The sequence below is a fragment of the Prinia subflava genome, chromosome 7, assembly GCF_021018805.1.
Source record: "Prinia subflava isolate CZ2003 ecotype Zambia chromosome 7, Cam_Psub_1.2, whole genome shotgun sequence".
Lineage (NCBI taxonomy): Eukaryota > Metazoa > Chordata > Aves > Passeriformes > Cisticolidae > Prinia > Prinia subflava.
The window spans coordinates 30595729-30617948 of NC_086253.1; the positions used below are offsets into that span (position 1 = coordinate 30595729).

The following is a 22220-nucleotide window of genomic DNA, read 5'->3' on the forward strand; positions in this document are numbered from 1 at the left end:
AATTATGTGGGAACCTAATACAAACAAAGAGCTCATAGAACTTCGAAAAGTAGCCAAAGAACATGGCAGAAGTTCACATATTTTTAAAAATTTCCTAGAAGCTATCTTCTCGGCACATGTTTTAATACCCCATGATGTTAAGAATATTGCTCACTGCCTCCTATCCCCGGCAGAATATATGCTATGGGAAAGGCATTGGAAAAAACAATTAAAAACATTATCAGACACATACGCTAAAGATCCTACTGGGCAAAGTTTTTCAGTTGAACAGCTGGCTGGAGAAGGCAATTTGCAGAAACCCTCAGATCAAGCTAAAACTTTGTCTGAGGCAGCAATACGAGATTTGGCTATTGCAGCTAAGACTTCCTTACTTCTTACCCCAGATGACTCTATCCCTACCCTACACTTCTCTAATATTAAACAAGGAGTAGATGAAAGCTTTATAAAATTTGTGGACAGAATTAAAGATGCTCTGGATAAACAGATAGAGAGCATAGAGGCAAGAAAAGAACTGTTATGCAAACTTGCCATGAGCAATGCTAATGAACAATGTAAAACTATTCTGAGAGCCTTACCCTTGGATACAGAACCTACCATAGAACAAATGGTGGAAAGCTGTACACGTCACCTCTCCACTGAAAACACAGTAGCCCAAGCAGTTGCTAAGGGTATTGCAGAAGGAGTTTCTGGTGCATTTGCAGTAGTGACTTCCCAAGACCAGACCCGCTGCTTTCACTGTGGAGACTTTGGACATTTTATAAAGGACTGTCCACATAGGTCACCTATGCAAATTCCCCGTAACACTTACCACAGACCCCAAAATCAGCAGCGCTTCCAGCGGCGTTCGGGAAACTGCCAGCAGAGCGTGGTCAGGCTCCACGCCAAGACAACAAATCAAAAGCCATCCAGACCCAACCATGCATCATTCCAGGAGATGCCACGTCACAAGAAGGGGATCCAACATACAGAGCAATACAGACGGGAACCCGGCGCCAGCTGGTAACTGCTTTATCCATTGACTTAAAAAAGAGGGATGTTTATCGTGTCCCTACTGGCAAGTATGGGCCAAAAGGAGGTCCTTTTGACATTTTAATTATAGGTGATACCGTTAATGGGCCGGATGAAATTTTTGTTTTTCCAGCAGTACAAACAGTGCACCCAGGTCAAGAAATCTTGGTCCAGCTGTGCTGCACAGACTTACCATTTTTTCTTTTAAAGGGAACTCCAATTGCACAAGCCTTTCTACTCCCAAAAAATCACAAGGAACAGCTTCCTCTCAACCCTATAGCAATGTGGGCACAAATTTTGGGATCCAATAGGCCTACCATTGAGTGTGGCCTATCCTGCAAAGGTGAGAAGATCCACCGACTGGGACTCCTGGACTCAGGCGCAGACCTGAGCCTCATCGCACGCTCAGAATGGCCTGCAAACTGGGAACTAGAACCGGTACCAGGTATGATTTCAGGGATCGGTGGAGCCACAATGTCCATGCGAAGCAAGCACAACGTGCTCATCGAAGGGCCTGAAGGCAAGTTGGCAACTATCCGCCCATTTGTGGTAAGGGCCCCCATCACCCTTTGGGGAAGGGATGTTCTATCCCAATGGGGAGCTTCCTTACAAATTCCCAGTCGGGATTTCTAATTGGGGCCACTGAGGAGCGCACACTACCAGATACCCCTCAGCTTACCTGGAAATGCCAAACCCCGATCTGGATTGAACAGTGGCCCCTCCCTAAAGTAAAACTGTGCGCACTACAAGCACTTGTAGAAGAACAGCTTGCCAAAGGTCACATCGTCGAGACCACCAGCCCTTGGAACACCCCAGTCTTTGTACTGCAAAAGCCTGGAACGGACAGGTGGAGGCTCCTCCAGGATCTGCGTAAAATCAATGAGGTAATTGAGGATATGGGCCCCCTTCAGCCTGGACTGCCTTCACCATCGATGTTGCCTCGAGACTGGACACTTGCCATCATAGATATTAAAGACTGTTTCTTCAGCATCCCGCTGCACCCCCAGGACGCTCCAAGGTTTGCTTTTTCTGTCCCCTCTCTTAACAGAGAGGCTCCACTCAAAAGATATCATTGGCTTTTTCTTCCCCAAGGTCTCAAGGTCTCACCTACCATATGCCAATGGTATGTTGCTCGTGTTTTGTCTCCCGTTCGGAGCCTATTTCCAGATGCAATCATCTACCACTATATGGATGACATCCTGATCTGTGCATCAGACAAAGCCTACCTAGACAAAGCGGTTACAAAGACTATTGAAACCATAGAAAAAGCAGGATTCGAGATCCGTGAAGACAAAATACAGTACACCAACCCATGGACTTATCTTGGATTCCAGATCCGGGAAAGGACCATCGTACCCCAGCAGCTCGTCATCCGAGACGACCCAAAAACTCTGAGAGACTTACATAGTCTGTGTGGATCCATCAATTGGGTACGTCCTCTGCTAGGAATTACAACAGAGGACCTCGCTCCCCTGTTCAACCTTCTCCGTGGCAACGGAGACCTGGACTCTCCACGCACTCTTACAACAGAAGCCCGAGATGCCATCACCAAAGTCCAAGAAGCCCTATCTTCACACCAAGCCCATCGCTTCGAGCCTAGCCTGCCTTTCCAGTTTGTCATCCTGGGAAAAGCACCCCGGTTCCATGGACTGATTTTCCAATGGGATACTCAGCTTCGAGACCCTTTATTGATAATTGAGTGGATCTTTACAAACAACCAACCTACAAAGACAATTACCACCTTCCAAGAAATCATGGCACATCTAATAAAAAAGGCCAGAACTCGCCTCCGTTCCCTTGCAGGGTGTGAGTTCACATGCATATACATGCCATTAACCGGCGGAGACCTGGAACATTTGCTTCAGACCAATGAAAATCTCCAGTACGCCCTAGATAGCTATACAGGCCAAATTTCCATCCATATCCCAAAACATAAACTTTTTAATATAACCTTTAATCTGACCCCAAAATTAGTACAGAGTAGAACACCTCTCAAAGCTCTAACAGTCTTTACAGATGGCTCGGGGTCATCCCACAAGTCTGTAATGACATGGAAAGACCCTAAGACCCAAAAATGGGAATCTGATGTCCAAATTGTGGAGGGATCTCCACAGATTGCAGAGTTAGCAGCTGTTGTCAGAGCCTTTGAGAAATTCAAAGACGAACCTTTTAATCTCATTACAGACTCTTCATATGTCGCAGGTATAGCTATGAGGGCAGAACAAGCCCTTCTCAAAGACGTTTCCAATCCAAAGTTACACCAACTGATTTCTGCATTAATACGTTTAATCTCCCACAGAAAACAACCTTACTATGTAATGCATGTAAGGTCACACACTGACCTCCCAGGTATCATTGCAGAAGGGAACAGGAGAGCAGATGCTTTGGCCATGGCACTAGAGACTGCTAACATCCCTGACATCTTTGCCCAGGCAAAATTGTCACATGCATTTTATCACCAAAATGCAGCTGCCCTTATTAGAATGTTCAAGCTCTCAAAAGATCAAGCAAAAGCTATTGTTGCCACGTGCCCGAACTGCCAAAGCTACCAGATACCATCTGTGGGGACAGGAGTCAATCCCCGAGGACTTAACAGCTGCCAGCTGTGGCAGACAGATGTCACTCACTTCCCACCTTTTGGAAGGTCAAAGTATGTGCATGTATCGGTTGACACGTTTTCTGGAGCAGTGTTTGCATCATCTCATCCAGGAGAAACTACACAGCATGCCATAAAGCACTTCCTCCTTGCCTTTGCTACCCTGGGAGTACCAAAACAGATCAAAACAGATAATGGACCTGCCTATGCCTCTCGTAAGTTAAAAGAATTCTTCAGTAACTGGGGAATAGAACACAAGACAGGCATACCTGCAAATCCCACAGGACAATCCATCATAGAGAGAACACATCAAACCCTCAAAAGAGTCCTCAATCAGCAGCGAAGTGAAACAAAAATCATATCTCCAGTTGAAAGACTCTGCAAGGCTCTCTATGTCATCAACTTCCTAAATGGTACAACATCAGAGCCCGACCCTCCAGTACTTCGCCACTTCGCAAATACCACCCAAGCAAAGCTTGCTGAGAAACCACCTGTGCTAGTGAAGGACCCAGAGACTCATCAAATTTCCGGGCCTTTCCAGTTAATTACTTGGGGGAGAGGATATGCGTGTGTTTCACTACCATCTGGTCCAAGATGGTACCCAGGAAAACACATAAAACCATACCTAGGCACTACAAACACTACTCAGTCAGACACTGACAAGAGTTCTTCTGAGTTGAATACAAGACCGCCTCAAAACCAGACAAGTTCTGCCTGGAGACGAAGGCGTCGCCGAATATCCACGTACCAAAGAAAAAACCGACCCATCCCACGACAGCAGAAGAAACAGAAAAGATGAACAACATTCTGCTGCATCAGTCAAGCTATAAGCCAGACATAGCTTGAACACAAACTTGTCCTCTGAATTACGTCATTATCTTTTTTTAGAAAATTTTTACCCCAAAAACCCCTATTATTCCCTTTCCCAACTCTTACCAAAAACCCCTAACTTCACACCCACTTACCCATCCCTTGTATAAAAAAAGAGGGGGGGAGGGGGGAAGGAACAGAGAAATGGAATGAAGGAAAAAACCCAAACCCTTTCCTCCCATCATGAAAGATAACAACTTTTTGTTTATATTCCCTATCAGAAGCCTTATCCCTGTCCAGAGATGAAAACTGGTGTTCTCCTCACTTCTGTTTGGATGCTCTTCACCGTACCGTACGCCTGCGGCTGGATTAGCCCCCAGCCTAGTCATAATGTTTGGGTAACCTTAGCAAAAACATTGAAACAGGATAACATGTGCTTATCCATGGGCAGCGTTGATAACCCACTTTCCACATGTCTAGTAGGGATTCCTTTTGTAGCAGATGACTGGCCCGTCTATAACTCTGAGCTCCTCCGCACCACAGGTAAGAGACCCAATGCAGTAGATACTTGGGATGATTGGACAAAAATGTTACCTAATGCCCTAGAGGAACCCCAAGAATTGGACTTGCTGGGGTCCACCAAAGCAGCATACTGTGTTAAATTTTACTATAGACGCCCAAGGAATAATGGGCCAGAAACTAACCAGTTAAAAAACACATACAGAAAAGACATATCACCCATTAACAAAGCCTATAACTATCCGGATTGGTGCAATTACACCACTCGCGTGATATCTGTATCCTCTATCCATCCCAAAGTACTACCCAAAGGGATGTTTCTCATCTGTGGTGACCGAGTATGGGCTGGGATCCCCTCACGCCTGCAGGGAGGTCCCTGTAGCCTTGGGAGACTTTCTACCCTCACACCAAATATTACCTTGTTACATAATTGGAAAAAAGAAAGTGAAGCAAATCGCCACAAAAGATCCTATACAGAATTTGACGAAACCTGTGATCCCAAATTATACAATTGGAATAAACCAAAAAGAATTGCTGTCTCCCTATTCTTACCGTGGGTAGCTGCAGCTAAGGCACTTGGTGAAATAAATCACTTAGGCTGCTGGCTTAGTAAGCAAGCCAACGCTACATCTGCTGCCCTGAGTGATCTTTTAAAGGATGAGGAAACCACAAGACATGCATCTCTCCAGAACCGCGCCGCGATTGACTTCTTGCTGCTCGCCCACGGACACGGATGCCAAGACTTCGAAGGGATGTGTTGCTTCAATCTCTCATCACGCTCAGAATCCATCCACGCAAACATCCAAAAACTGAGAGAACTTGTGAAGGACTTAAAAATAGAAAAGAACCCAGACTGGGTCAATGACCTTTTTGGTCAATGGGGATTAACAGGATGGGTTGCATCTCTTGTTAAGGGAATTCTGTGGATTTTCATTGTAGTTGTCATTGTATTAGTTATGTTCTCATGCCTTATCTATTGCTTTAAAAGAACTATAGGGAACGCTTTTTTATTAAATACAGAAAGTGGAATTGTTGCAGCCGGGAAGCCTGGTAGGCTCCCGTGGCGGTCAGTTGCTTAAGGGCAGAAATGCCTAGTCATGGTGACTAGGCCAAAATAACCCTTCTCCCGCGCTTGGACCCTCGCTTATCTCCCTGTAAGACAATAGGTCACTTTGTACCCCGAACCATACCATTGGACACCTTTTCAAAACCTCTGTACCCTATAAAAACCCCACTTTTCCCCCAGCTCAGTAGAAGCCGCTGTCCCTGGAACCCTTCACCGAAGAAGCTAATAAAGATTCATCTGTGGAACTCCATACGGCGCTTCTCCTCTCTCTCCCTGCGTCTGCCAAGGCACCTTAGCAAGCTTATGAGCTGAGAATCACTGCTAAAGAGCTGATCACTGCTAAGAGCTGAATATCACTATAACTAAGCTTGCTAAGTGTTGCCTGGGCCCGGGAGCTTTGCCGGAGTTGCTTGAACAGGGGGGTACGTAAGTGCACCCCTAACCAGGACCAACAAAGGCAGCCGAGACACCGACTGAAGCTACCGGGGAAAAACAAAACTGGACCTTGCACCTTTAAGCCAGTTTCTCAGCAGTCATGAAATCCTGTAGTTTGTCTATCTCACAGTTGCAGTGACATGAGACTCACTAAATGGTCAACCTTATAGTGACAAGAGAAGTGGTAAGTAGGGTGAAGCCCCTTACATGTTCAAAGCTCTTGGGCACACTACCTAAATCATCAGGTTCAGACGTGGCATTAATGGGGTTACTTTTTACCTGGTTACCCACATTTCTAAAAAAAGTTTCAGTAGAAGTTGTATTAGTAACAGTTCTCTGAAGGTGTACAGCCATGGTCATCAGTAACATGGAAACCTAAATTTCTATTCAAGGGAAGTTTAACATCTTGCTCTAGGAAGACTCCTTTGAAAGTCAGTTTCTCAAACTAATTTCTTCAGTCCTTTAAATATTTACACTTGTTATACAGTTATTTTCTGACAATAAACAATTGAATAAAATCCTTCACTCAAAAAAACCTGCAAAAAATTACAAATTTTAATCCATCTCAGAGTAACCCAAATAGTTAATAAGTATTGAGAACTTCCAAGACTTTTATAACACCTGTGTTGATTTAACAAAAAAAAAAAAAAAACAAACTAACAAAACCAAACCCAAACAAACAAACAAAACCCCCAAGAACAAACTAACAAAAACCCGCACCACAAATTTGTACAGGGGCTATCCCTTTCCAGGAAAATCTTAGTATCAGACAGTAGACGTGGATTAATTATCACACTTCATGCTAGAGTGAGAAAAATTTGGTGTTATATTTTCAAGTTGAAACACAAGCCCTTAATAGTTAGCTGGAAAAAAAAAATCACCCTCTGTTTTAAAGAAATGAAGTTTAAGTGCAATTCTTATGAAACCTTGAAATTTTATCCCAGGAGTTACTCATTTACTATTCCAAGATTACACCTGGAATATGCATTGTACAGTTGGGCAGAAATTTTTTTCCAAAGCTATGGAATTAAAATTCTAGAAAGACATCTTTTTTCTTCTCTGTGCCTAGGCTTTCTTTAAAGGATACACACAGTGTCAATCCTATATACAAATTTCCCCCAAATCTGCTGTTTTTTCCAAATCTTTAAATAACAAATTACTAAACAGATTTGATGACATTAAAGAAGTTCTGTGCTATGAACAGTTTGAACCATTAGAATGTTCTTATGTTTTTTAAATTTAAGAGACAGCAAACTAGATGGAATACAGATGCCTGTTTCTGTTGGCACAGTGTCAATAAGACTTGCATTGCGAATAAATACAATAATAGTAATAGAGAATCTGCCAAAAGGATAGAAAATTACTGGAAAGTTTTTTTAAAATTCAAATCAATTCAAATTCAAAATCTTAAAATTCAAATAATTAAACTCATGCATATATTTTATTTTGTTTAAATTTGGTGTTGTTACAAAAATTGCCCTGTTTTCCTAATTTGAAAAATAATTCATGACTTGATTTACTTCTAGGTTCTAAAAGCAGCTTTGTTCATATAGCCTATAGTAATACAAATCTAGAAACTGCAGGTTCAAATACTGGGTTTATTAAATACCTAGAAATGCAGGAAAACAGCTAGATCCTGGTAAAACATTAATACATCATTATCAACACTGCACCAGTTATATGGCCTTCAAAAAAAATTACTTTTAAACTATAACTATAGAAATTAGCCAAACATCTTCCTTCTTCCCTCGTAGGTACCTTAAATGTTTACCTTTAACTTCTGGACAGAACTCAAAGTTAAATCTTCTTAAGCTGATGCAAATAATTCCAGAGCCCTTCCCAAACTGCGACTGTTTTTGCTATTAGATTCGGCAGAGTTGAGGCTGACATCTGCTATGAGTCACCAGGCTGGAATGCTGCTGAGAAGTTGCAGTTATCAAGACTAAATTGCAACATAAGAAGGAGATGACGGTAATTCTGTGCCTAACACAACACTTCTGAAACCAAAATAAACCAAAAATAACAAAGGATCATCTATTCCCTTTCACTGTTGTGATTCAGGAAATTGCTTTCTGTATCATACTCAGCTTTATACTCCAGTCCTTTTCAGTCACAGCCTAAATCGCTTAGGCTTCAGAGGTACATAGAGAGCATGACAGACTCATTGGATTTAAGAAAAAAAGCCAATAATAATTCAGACTAGAGGTTACATGTCAGATGTGTAACAAAAAAAGAAATATTCTAAATAAAACCTAACCAAAGTAACAAACATAGTACAGAAAAAGCTGAAGGGAACAAGGAAAAAAGTACAAAAAAAATCTTGTCTGATGTGTTTTTTAGTCAAGGCACTGAGAAGAACAGCATCTGACTGACTTTGTCGGACAAAATCATTTTCTAGACAAGCTTTTTAGAGCCAGATGAATACATCAAAGAATGTTTTAAAATACAATCTGTTTTGAGTGTTTGCCCTTCTTCAATGCTGGCTCTTCCCAAGGACTTCAATAAATGAGTATGCTTAAAGGAATGTGCTGGAAGAAGTCTTAAGGAAATACTAACAATAGCAATAAAATGAGCTTTACATTCCACAGTACAAATACAGAATCATAGAATGTCCTGGGTTGGACCCTTAAGGGGCCTTAAATGGTACCTAGTTTCAAACCTCCTGTTGTGGGCAGGGACACCCTCCACTAGACCAGGTTGCTCAAAGCCACATCTAGCCTGGCCTCAAACACTACCAGGGATGAGGCATCTGCAATCTCTCTGTTCCACCACCCTCACTGTAAAGAATTTCTTTTTAATATCTGACCTAAACCTACTCTCAGTTTAAAGTCCTTCCCCCTCATCCTGTCACTACATCCCCTTGCAAGTGGTCTCTCTCCATCTTTTTTCAGAATCACAGAATGTTCTGAGTTGGAAAGAACCCACAAGGATCATCAAGTCCAGCTCTTGTGTGAATGGCCCATATAGGGATCAACCTGCAGCCGTGGCATTATTAACACCCACACTCAGACCAACCGAGCTAATCTCAGGGTCTTGCATTGCTCTTGATGTACCTCCTATTGAAGAGTAGTAAGACTGGTTGCAAACTTCCTCAGAATAAATTCTGGTGCATTATTTGGAATCTGGTTACCTGTCAGTATTTCCCTTTGATGCCTTAGGGCTGTTTTTTTCTGTTTTGTTTGATAGCATTGAGTGGTGCTGGGATCTCTTCACGGGGTGATGGGGGTAGGGCAGTCTTGTCCTGGCGGGGAATTCAAGGACATTGTCTCCAAACTCCAGGCCCCAGCATAAACAACGTGGAAGGGAAGGGCAAGCAGGGAGGATGGTGTTCTGTGATTTGGGGTTGTTGATTGGACAGTGGATTGTTATATGCAAATGAATGGAAACTTGTAAAAGGGGTAAGATCTGGGGACAAGCCCCTTTTGTCTCCATCTTGGAAATGTCCGGGCCGGGCAACTTCTGTGGCTCTGGAGATGCCAGGGCATAGTTTTGAATAAATACTCACTTTGTTCCTTTCACTCTGTCTAGCCTCTGTTTCAGCCTATCAAGGCATCACCTTTACTCATTACATTACATCCACTAATTAAATTAATATTCTGAATTTCAAATCTTTATTAATTACAGTAAACTACTCCTGAGGAACCCACTGTAAGAATCATTTAAAAATTCAACTTGTGCCAAAGTTCCCTTGTTTTCTGAAGTTTGACAGTAAAGTTTCTGTTATTTTGACCTCTTGAAGAATATCTTGCTGATACTTTCTGCCACACAGCTGACTTGCTACGCAAAAGAATCTTTGCCTCTTTTAGGAAATTCACTGAGTGAGATCTGAGGCTCTACAACGTCAGAGACTTCAATGTGGTCAGTAAATACTGGATGTTCACACAGATATTCAGATTTGCTGTTCTTTGAAGAGTTTGTACAGAAGTGAAGGAAAACATTTGCAAGGATCATTAATAACCCTTCTATCATTTTTCATAGAGTACATATAAAGGATAAAATGCTGTTTTTCAGTTCTACTAAATCAAGATGTTTAGACTTCTTCCAAGCAAGGTAAAAACACTCAGTTGTATTATACTGTATACCTTTTTTTGGGTCTTTAAAAGAAAAAGCTAGCCCAAGAAATCAGTGATCTTTTTTTCCATTATATTAGCACTTGCAGCTGAGTACCTCTCCAGGTTTTTTAATCTGACAGAAGTTTAACAATTTAGGGCAATCCCAGACCTGGATACCAGCTGGTGATGGGTGGATTGAGAGCAGATCTTAGGATGTGGGTTTAGTGGATGAAAAACTAAATATGAGCCAGCAACAGGTGCTTGCAGCCCAGAAAACAAATTGAGTCCCAAGCTGCATCAAGAGACATATAGCTGGAAGGTCAAGGGAGGTGATTCTGCCCCTCTACTCCAATTCTCTGCATTGTTTTCATTTGGGTAATGCTAAGGACAAAATAGATAATATGTAATGTATTTCATTCTAGGATTGACTGAGCTAATATATTTGAAAATGTGCATCCAACACTGTACATCCACCACAATGAAATCATCTTTCACATATGCTAAATGGTTACAATAAAAAATTGAAAATACTTTGAAATGGAGTATGATGTTTGGTTTGTTTATAACTTAGATACTAGGCTTTTTTTTTTTTTTCCTGAGGGGTAAAAGCAAGTAAACAAACAAAGAAAACAACCCCAAAACTCATCCTGACCAGTTCTATCAAAATCATGATGTGTGAGTAAATTTAACTTTGGGAGCTTTTTAATATGAAATAGTAATGATGTGGGTACCCTCATATCAATATTTTGTTTCTTAAACAGAACTAAGTTGAAGTAAAAGATAAGCCAAACTCAGTGTTATGACTAAAAAACTCTGCATGTTAATGTTTTTAAAGGTATAAATATGTTTTTAAATATGTTTATGTTTTTTGGAAAGAGTGTATAGTTTTTAATAGACTGACTTAAGAATTTCATGTTGTTTTTGCAAGGAAATCCAGGTAAGTAGTTATCATAATTTACGATATGCCCATTTACCAGATGCTATTATATCTTCCCTTTTTAGGTGTATTCTACAAATAAAAGCATTGTGTATGAGATTCTCACATATAATGCTGTGGAGGTTTGCATAGCTGATGGATGTTAAATGCCTTTCAACAGCAGGCTATTGATGAAAGTGAATGCAATTCTATCTGCTTAAGTGGAATTACTTTAGATTGTTCAACAGTTCACTTCAACTATATTCGCATAAGAGATGATCCACATATCCAAGATGATAAAATGATGAAAAGCTACACTGGATTTAATCAACAGTTTGGATGGCTATAAAAAAATTATCCACTAAGCTGTTAAAAGTTAAATGTAATTATTAGCTGTTAATATTTTATGTTTCTTTGGAGACACCTGACAAAAACCAGACCCTATCATACTTACTTCTGCATTAATAGATTGTGTGGATTTCTTCTTACTAAAGCAACTTGGAATTTCAGTATTCCTTTGGAATAACCTATATTAGTTTAACTGAGTCCTACATAATAAAGTGACAGCAACTTTCTTTCGTGTACTGGCCCATTTATATACAAGGATCTTGTACCAGAGTACTAGAATAGCTACAAAACAAGATCAAATTTAAAATGACATGCTCTTGGGGACATAAATCCCCAAAGTTCATGAGATGTTGATGACTGACGTCCTTGAGGGAATTCCACTTATTCACGGGGAAGTCAATGAAGTATACAAGGAAGTTCTGTAGTACCAAACACAACAGGAATCAACAGAAGAAAACAGGATCTTTATCCACTATTCCAATTCTTCACTTAGTTACTGCTATTCACTGAGGGTTACTGATTTTTTTTTTTGTCTCAGTCTGGGACATTGCTGCCTTCTTCCTGTATTTCAGCTTCTGTTTCTTTCATTGTATTGATTATTAGTAATATTTTATTTTTTCAATGTCAGATAAATCAGAGTACTACAAGCCACTACTTTGCTTACTTTCAGACAAATAAGAAGCTTCACAATATTTAAAATTTCTTCATTTTTTTAGCATTCTGTCTTCAAAATGCTTGTCACAATCCTAATGAAAGCAGTGGTAGAAGTAATATAAGTTGCACCAAAAATACAACAATCCATCTATACACTTATGAAGATTTTGTCATATTTATATAATCACCAAACATATTGCACATAGTGACCAGGGCCTATTACTGCAACCTGTGTATGTGTTCTCCAAAGTATTTGATCTCTAAAAGTTACATATTCAAATGAACAATTTGAAATATTACATCAATAAATGCAATTCCCTAATGAGACCAAGAGATAAGCAGAAAAGAACTTAACTATTCTGAAGGAACAGAATGAAGTCACCTTATTTTTTGACGTATGGATAAAAACATACAAAAAATCCAAGTTTTAAAATAATTTGCCTCATTTTTGCGCATTGTTCTAAGATACAAAATTTAGTAATTTAATAATCTGTCATTTATGATATATAATACAGAAATCAGCAACATATCAATATCATGGATAATAAGCCAGTAGATTCAGCATATTTAGACATTGTTTTATCACACACCAAATATGGGGGAAAATCCCCAATTCTTATTAGAAATAAAAATAAGCAGTCCCTCCCATCTTTTTCAATAGGCAGTAGCACGACAGTGTAACTACCATAGATGGAACACATCACGGAGTTGAAGACTTAACAAACATCTAGGTCTGTACAGAATATCTGTACAGAATATCTGTACATCTTTGCAGAATAAAGCAAGACAGTGGACTCAGAGAAGGCCCAGAGTAATTCTAAAAAAAAAAAAATCCCAGTAAGTTCCATTGCTGATGTTTGTCTTCTATTCACCACCCTCAAAATAATAACAAATACGAATTAAACTACGTTGTGAGGCAATGTATCTGGCAAAGTGACCTGCTCAAGATCTTAGTGTTAGTTCCAAGAAAAGAGCATGGCCCATAATCTTCTGCCATATTTAGAAGAACAGCTTACATATCCTGCCTTCTCCTGCCTTCTTTACACAGAAAGCTTCCTGCTGGCCTCAGTTTTCATTTTGCCCTCTTCAAAGACATCTTTCTCCTATATCCTACTTTTTGAAGTATGGAATGTCTTTGGAAAGGTGCACCAACTAATCCCTCTTCCTTGGTATTGATCAATTTAGTGCTGTTGTCCATCTGTACCAGCCCTAATCAACAGTATAATTGGAACCATATAGCATCAAATCTCTACCACCAGAAAAAGAAAGGAACCAGGAAAGTAATTTAATTAGGAATGTGGCAGAAAGATTTAGATTAAAAAGTTATTTAAAACCTTTCAAAATTAATTTAAATCCTTGCATATATATTAGTACGTGTGTATATAGTCATTGGACATGCAAGGCCATCATACTTGGTTACTTTTATACTTGCAAAACCAGTATCACAAAAGCAAGTATCTATTTCAAAAACATTATTGCCAGAGGATAAAATGCAGAACATCATAAAATTAATCAACTCTGTATAGCTACAGTGGAACTCCTTAGAAAACCTTTTTTTATTAGAAGTTGGCACAATTATTATGAACAAAAGGCTACATAATTATTTGGATGTTTTTTCTTTTTGTGGACTGGATATTTGCTAGCAAGCTGCTTAGTGACTGTAAAATGACCCACAACTTCAGCAGATTTCTTCCCATTTAAAGAAACATAAACACATATAAGAAAGTATTAGGTAGCATTTACATGCTACCAATTTCAATGCTGGTAAGTCCTAAACGTAACTGAAGCCATACAGTGGAGAGAAAGCACTTAGTTATGAATATACAGGAGTGACTGATATCAGATACATTGCAGATTGCCAGCTACAAAGCAAAAAATGGGAAGAATCTACAAATTTTTCCCCCTAGAATTTTAATTTGCAAATGAGAATTCTAAGTTCTGATCATTTCCCTATATGGAGTGGGGTTGCTTATTTCTTTCATATTCTTGTTCTTTGAATCAATTCAGAGATAAAAATTTATGTGGTATTTTTTAAGATGTATCATATTTTTTTCTTTTTCCTGCTCACTTTTTAATTTACTTATTTGTTCAGTGTAGCACATATTTATGCTGTGACTCCAGGAAACTAAATAATGTGGAAGTGGCTAGACAATATCATCATATAAAACAACCACCCAAGATATTGTGAATTAAAGGTTGTTCCTACTAACTTTTCTGAAGAATCTGCAGATACACCTGGTTAAGTCAAATCTGTCATTTCAGAACAACAAAAGTATTTTGTTTCTTCTTGGATTATCTTTGTTGGCCAAGGAATAAACTGAAGATGCTAATGGCTACAATTAGGAAAAAAAATTTTAAAAATATACTATGTAATTAAGAGTACAATGCATCAAATATAATGTTGGGTTAAAAAAAATGGAGGTACCTCCATATTTGTATGTTGCTTGTGAAATTTTATTTAATTTCTAAAGAGTGAAATAATACTCATAATCTTGCCAACTTCTGGTCTATATAGATCTCTTTTAAAATAGTTTTAAAAATAGGTTTTAATGGAGTCTGACTTCAAAGAGGGCAATGAGATAAAAAGTGATCTTAGGGCTTCTAGGAAGGGCAGCATTGGTGATCCTGATGTGTGCTGGTTGTGTGAAATAAGTGTGGTTAATAGAATAAAACTGGTTATGTCTTGTGGGTCCATCCATCACTTTATCACTTGGTCTGACTCCAGTCACTAATATTTTACTGGAATGTAATACCTGGAGTGCATGTACCAGCAAATGTTACAGATTGGTGAGATAACAGCAGCATCAAGAGGATTACTTTCTGCACACTTAAGGAGGTGGAAAAGGTTTACAATCTTTCATTCTTCATCTCAGATTTTTCCTGGGATCTAAGTTAGCTAATACCTATCTTCCATTTTTTCCTCTTTCCTTTATTGTTTCTGATGACTGTTTTGTTTGAGTGGATCATCAAAAGCTGTTTTCTTTTTGTCCTAGTTTCTTCACTAGTATTAAATTGCTGAATCTTGACCAGCCTAAAGCTTGGCTTTGTGGTCTTAAATGCCTGTGCCTCTCCCCTTACACCTGCCTAACTTGTTATCAAACCTCATAGGGACAAGTGGGCACTTCATCTTCCTATATAAATCAGCCTGAAACTCTTTGTCAATGCCTTAAAAGATCTTTCCAATCAAAAGTTACGCAAAGAAAAAATACCTTTAGTATAGGAGCTTGGGAGTCAGTGTGTAACCATATTATGGTAGACTGATAATTTTTGGCCAGTTTACATTTTGCAGCAAAACCCTCTTTGTCATAAAATGATGAAAAAAATGGACAACTACTGCTTGAACCAGATGCTTAATTAATTACTATATTTGTTTGAGGGCCTTTCAAAATCTCTCTCCCCAGATGCTGCTCACATCTCTTCTGTCTCAGTAAAACATTAATCTTTCACTTCTTGTCTCTAGTCCTTACACACCTGTATTTTGTTTGCTTTCTTTCACTTTGGAACGATAAAGTAAAATTAACAAGATAAAGCCATCAGTTGTGTAAGGAAAATATAATTACATCACTGACATGGCTTTCAATCCTAATTAAATTGGGCTATCTCAAAGATAATCCATTCTGTTTCTGTGAGGATGCACCCATTAGCATGTCTGCTGAGGGGAGTGCTTATAACAGAGATTTTTGTAGGGGGGTTTAGTTGCTGTCTGTCTAGAAGCCGATTAGCATTCATATAGGACCTCCCCCCCTCCCCTTCTTTTTAAAGAAATTAAATATTTCTTTTATTTAATTAACAAGACATTTTTTAAGCCATATGAGTTTTGCCTCATAATCATTCCCAAATCCTGAGATGTTATTTTACAACAGTAGTAGTGGAGAACCACCTACTGGAAATGATGCTCCTTGCAGTGCAATCCACAATTCCTTTGTGCCTGTTGTATCTTTTCGAATTCTCCATCCCAAATGAAAAATAGTTCTGAGGAGCCATTTCTAAAATAAAGAAACAAAAAGAAAAAAACCCACACAAACAAGTTTGCAGCCAATCCCAGAATAGGAGCAGAAAATAAAGAGAGAAAAATCATCCTCTAAATCTCAAGCAGGAATCAGAGTAATGATGCTACAAGTTCATACTGTGCTAAGGAAAACACATAGTTATGACATATGAGGGACTACACTATTGCATTGTTAATGAAACATACTAAAGTCAATTTGATTTTTTTTCCTGGACAAAGTATTACTTTTTTATGTAAGTTTGTTTGTTTGTTTGTTTGTTTCCTGCAGGAAATAGGAGTGAGGGAGCTGTATTTCAAGAATAAGGCACAGCAAAAAAAAAAAAATATAGTCATTGTACTAAAGACAGTATTTGCTCTTAAGTTCTGCCTCCACCTGCCATGCTGTGGGAGATTTCTCACTGCAACAACAGAAAGCATCTTGTCAACAGCAACACTGCCAATATTGTGATGAATATCCAGATATGATACCTGAGTTCAGAAAAATAGGACATTACTTTAAAATATAATAAAAATGCTGATAAACTAATTTATTAGCTGCAGAATTGCAGAATAAATTGATAATATATATTCATCACACAGAGAGCTTCCATCAAACTGTTGAAGATTGTTTTCAACTGATTTCTTTTCTATGCAGTCAAGTAGTTCATAGCAGAAATGGGAGAAAGATTCTGCTCTAATAGGCAGTCTTACCTCTTCTACTCACTCAGTATTGTCCAGAACTACTTCTTTGATACTGGGGGAATGTGCTGGAGATAACAAAATTACTTTTATTGAAACATCTTTATTTTGACACTTTTCCGATTATTTAATTCCTTTTCTACATTACAGATAAATTAATGGGTCATTGAAAAGGATTCATGTATCCTTTTTTTTTCTTTCTTTAGCAAAATACATTAGTATAAGTCTGAGTATGAGAGAGATAGGGACTAATTACATTTCCACGTTGTACTACTAGAATGTTTCTCCAGCAGAATCAATTATGAGGCCTATGTGAATGCTAAATGTTTTTGCTTTAGAAACTCAGTGTAATGTAAATGCTGAAAATGCTGGGTTTTTCCATTTTGACAAGGGACCATCCCCCCCAGATGAAGGTCATAGAAACGATACCAGCTTCACTGAAATAGAAATCCTGAGGGTGTTATCCAGCTCTAATCCCCTGAAGGAGTAACAGCTTCCTCACGAGGGGAAGAGGAGGGACAGCCACTGACTGATCTCTTCCCTATGGTGACCAGTGAATGGTCTGAACTTCCATCAGGGGAGGTTTAGGTTGGATATTAGGAAAAGTGTTTTATCCAGAGAGTGGTTGGGCACTGGAACAGGCTCCCCAGGGAAGTGGTCACAGCACCAGCCTGACAGAGCTCAAGAAGCGTTTGGACAGCGCTCTCGGGTACATGGTGTGACTCTTGGGGATGGTGCTGTGCAGCGCCGGAGTCGGATTTTCCTACTCAGCATATTCTATGTTTCCAGTAAAAACTTTGGTTAAATACCAAGCATAGCACACAAGCTCTTACGCATAACTATTGTTTTTTAAATACCAAACCCTCTATTTATATTTTTCCCCGAAGGAAACTATAAAGAACCTAGATGCGTAAACTCCACGCCACGAATAAAGGAGCATAACACGCCGAAGGCTGACAGGAACGGAGTACTCGATGCTGCTCCAAACGAGGGCAAGACCTGATCCTTGTTCACGCTTAGCGTTTCGACGTGATTTTACTGTCTTCCAATAAGGCAAAAGCACTTACAGAGTTCATCGCCGTTTTCGTACTTTATTTTGTAAGAAAAACGCTCGGCGATTGCCCGCCGGCCGCACAATAACGGTGAATGCGTCCCAGTCCTATCATGGGGCGGGGCCGTGCCCTGAGTGGAAAACTACCACTCCCAGGAGCCACCGCGCCAGCCCTGGGGGCACCTCGCCCCCGCGCAATGCACGTTGGGAGTTGGAGTTTCTTCGCCCACCGCTTTTCTCCCGACCGCCCCGGCGGTTGCGGGGGGATCCTCGGGTGGCCCGCGGTGCGGGTCGGGCGGGGCGCGCGCAGTGCGGAAGGGCCTGGGCGGGCGGAGGTTACCAGGTAACGGTGACTGCCTGCCTGTCTGTCTGTCTGTCTGTCTGTCTGTGTCTGTATCCCTCCGCCAGGAACCGCCCCCCGCGCCCCCGGCGGAGTGGCGGTCAAGATGGCGGCGGTGGCTGAGGCAGGAGCGCTGTGAGCGCCTCCGCCAGCGCTGTCCCGCCGCGTCGGGCGAAGCGAGGCCGCTCCTCCGGTGCCCGAAGGCGAAACGTTCGTCCGGGCAGCCAAGGTCCCGCGAGTGGCGGCCGGCGGTGGAGGAGGAGCCGGCCCGGGTGACCTCCCCTCCGGCGCGGGGTGAGCCGCCTTCTCCTGCCCCTCGCGCGGCGCCTTGCCCCTTCCCCGTCCCTTTCCCCTGGTGGCGGCGAGGCCGCGCTGGTGCGGTGGGCCAGGGCGGCGGCCCGTGAGGGCGGGGGCGAGGTACAGGCAGTGGGCTCGGAGGCAGGTCCGGGGCGGCGGGGAAACCGTGCGGTGGCAGCGGGCTGTGCGGGCCGCGCCCCTCGCACAGGGCAGGGCGCGTTATCCGCTCTCCAAGGAGACGCCGCCGCGTTCGCGGCACTGGAGGCGCCCTGAGCAGAGCCCGCCTACCCACGCACCCCGCGGCGCCCGGGGTTTGGCGCCGGGAAGGAGCGGGATCGCCGGCTGCGCCTCTCCGCCTCAGGCAGCGAGTGGTGCGGCCGGCAGAGCGGCCGGGCCATCGCTCCCTCCGCCGGCCCCCTTGGCGGCGGCGAGACCCGCCGGGCCTGGGCTCGGCGCCCGCCGTGGGATCGCAGCAGGTCGGGACGGCAGAGCCTGCGGGCCCTGGGAAGGCCCCGGCGCTGGAAGCTGGAAGTGCCGGGCACACCGCCCCTAGCCAGGGTGTGTGAGTGTGCGGGTCGTGTGAACACTGTCCGGTGCGGCAGGAGAGGATTTCCTCTGTTGACTGCTCCTGTGTGATGATACTGTAAGACTTGATTTTAAGAAGTTAATGCCCAGTGAGTAGCGCCCGACTTGAAAAGAAATGTTTGGCCCCATTTTCAGCCATTATGGTGCTGAGATGGCTTTTTGCGACTTTCTGTTTTCAGTTTAATTTATTTTTGTCAAAAGTTTTCTCTTGAGCAGTATTAGGTGCTCCAGAGAGCTCTTACATTCATATGAATGCAGTAGGAACAGAAAATCTCAAGACCATCTTTACTGTAGAAAAAAAGCCTTTTGAAGCATATACCTTTGTTTTGTTTGCATTTTAAGTAGTGTTTCTGTGCAATCTACATATTGCTGTTATATGTGCAGAATATGTTTTGATTCTAATCTTACATGTTTCGCCTATAATCCTACATGTTATCTGAAGTTAGTATTTCTGAAAGTCTTCTTTTTCCTCAAATCTCTGGTGAATGTTGTAAGGCAGTAGGCACACGCTGAAAAGCTGTCATACAGATCCTTTGACTTGCAAGAACCTGAAATCGGCAATGGGTTGCTGTAGATAGATAGGTAGATAATGGAAAGGTAGCAAAGCTTTTAGAAGAGGATTTTTTTGTAGAAATACCTGGTAGAGTGAAAACAATGAAAAAAATCCTATTGGTGAAATGTGTATGTGGAGGTGGAAAGCACAACTTCCCTTCAAAGAAGAGAAAACCTAGCTGAACCTCTCCTGTGTTTTTCAACTGAGTTAAAGAGGTAAAATACCATCAGAGCTCTCTGCTCTTGAACTTGCTTGATTATAGTTTATTTGCAGGTATCAAAGACTATAATAGGAATGTTCAGAAACTTTCTTTTTGGAAAAGGCACAGTTCTGTTAGAACACTTCAAAATCTGCTTGCTGAAGGTAATGAAGATACTGTTGTTTTTGAGCTGTATTTATCAGGGCATGTTGGTGTGTGCCCAGTCTCCTTGTTTGAGAGACCTGTTATTCAGAATCTTCCATCTGGGGCAGTGAACTTCACAGGTAATGAGAGTCTCCTACAGCAAAGATAGTTGAGAACAGGTTGTGTGAAAGATTTTAGAGAGATAAATAGGAGTAGTCACTTGTATTATGTAGAGATGAATACTGCCACTTCTTTTTTCAGTGAAGGTGGGGAAAAACTAGTTTTGCTATGGTTTTAGTAGAATTATATAACATGATGAGGAAACGGCTTACAGAATTGGACTGTAAACCCAGATGGCCTCTAATCTTCCTCATTATGCTCAGTGACATAGGTCAGGATACAGTGTCTGTTGAAATGTTGGGTCTTGCACATCTGCAAAGCTGAACACTTTATATCTGAAGAAAGTTCTTTAGAATCACGGCTGGGTTTAAACTTATAACTATGCATTTGCTTTGAATGCTATACCTTCCCTGTGAACTTTTTATAGGATGCTTGGGTTTCTACATAAAAATGAGCGAAATGTGAAAGGAATTGTGTTCTAATTTTCTAACTGAATCAGACAGATTACCTGAAAGTTGCACAGAAGGAACATACAGGTTTTTCTATAGTCATAAAGTTAGGCATGTCAGGAATTTTATCCAGTTCTAAACAAGTCTGGTTTTTTTTTTTAATCCTGGTATTACTTGTTGGCCATCTAGTTCACCATTGGTACCCGCTGGTTGCATGGCCTAGCGGGCACTTCTGTTGGGCTGAAGAAGGGAGTGTGAGTTCTCGTGCAGGGACAGGAGGGCAGGGTTCCCAAAGCAGCAGGCACTCACACCTGTTCAGAGTGTTATGATGGGCTTGTGAGATGCAGAAGTGGAACGACTCCTGACTGCGTTACTGTGACCCAGGCTGGCACACTGCCCGGTGGAGATGTGGCTGTGGTGTAAGGAGCATGCCTGCTACATCCCATCTCCTTTAAGATTTAGCAATAGGCTGTGTTTGTGTAGGAATACTGCTCTGTGTAAATGGGCCTCCTGAGAGGGCTGTGCTGTGTGATTTTGATTGAATCCCATACCTAAGCAAGATAGGTGTGCTGGGACAGCTTTTAAAATTAGTTCAAGATTAATCTGTTTTCCTTGGAACTGATATTAAAAAAACCAACAAACTTAGATACATCCTAATCTTTAGTTTTGGGTAATTTCTTCACCTGCATTCTGTGAAAATTAGTAGTAAAATTAGTAGTTGCAGTAAAATATTGAGAAAGTGTTTCCTGTTGACTTCCATATTTTATTTTTTCAGTTAAGCTTAGGGTTGTGTCCTAACATAGCAGTGAAAGTAAATTTCTGCAAGGCTGCTTTTCTTCTACCTCTGTTACAGTTCTTAGGGAAAGTTTATAGCTTTCTGCAGTGGACTTGTGCCAGCAGCACTTAGCAAATATAGTTATGTATTCTTCACCTTTTGGAATAGGCTAATCTAATTTTGCTCTTTTAAAAGAATACTTTAACAGTTTTTTTTAATTTCTAATGTCAAAACAAGAAGTGAAAATGAAAACTTTGAGCATTTCAGTTGGTTTATATTGCACAGAGTGACACTGATGGAGAGCAGCAAAGCTCTGTGAAACCCACATTATTTTATTCGGTTTTGGTAGAAACGGTAATGTAAGTGGCAGGTCACTCACTGCTTAAATAGCTTAATGTGTGGTAATGAAAAGAAAAATCCTTTCACTGATGTCTGTTTTCCTTGTCTTTTTTCAAGTCTGTCATTCAGTACTCTATTGTCAGCATCTCAGTATTAAAATGAATGTGAAAATTTGACATACTTGGTCTCCAAAGTGACTTATTGTTCTGAACAGACATCACCCTGGCCCTGAAAGTGTAGGCTTTATGAATTACAAAGCAGCTTTTCTGAGCACTGT

General features: G+C 41.0%; 2 protein-coding genes across 20 annotated transcripts in view; one reads left to right on the forward strand and one right to left on the reverse strand.

The window, feature by feature from the left end:
* FGL1 (fibrinogen like 1) overlaps window positions 1-8358 on the reverse strand; it is a 29181-nt gene extending 20823 nt beyond the window's left edge. Inside the window, exon 1 of the mRNA XM_063402046.1 lies at window positions 8206-8358. The gene's annotated coding sequence lies outside the window, so the exon portion shown is untranslated. The remainder of the gene's footprint in view (window positions 1-8205) is intronic.
* Window positions 8359-18373: 10015 nt separating this feature from the next.
* Window positions 18374-22220, forward strand: part of PCM1 (pericentriolar material 1) — a 41033-nt gene continuing 37186 nt past the window's right edge. For 16 of the 19 annotated variants that reach the window (XM_063402047.1, XM_063402058.1, XM_063402055.1 and 13 more), the window contains exon 1: window positions 18637-18776. The gene's annotated coding sequence lies outside the window, so the exon portion shown is untranslated. Of the gene's footprint in view, window positions 18486-18636; window positions 18777-19198; window positions 19423-22220 lie in introns of those variants that run through there. The other 3 variants (XM_063402050.1, XM_063402049.1, XM_063402048.1) reach the window with 3 other exon arrangements.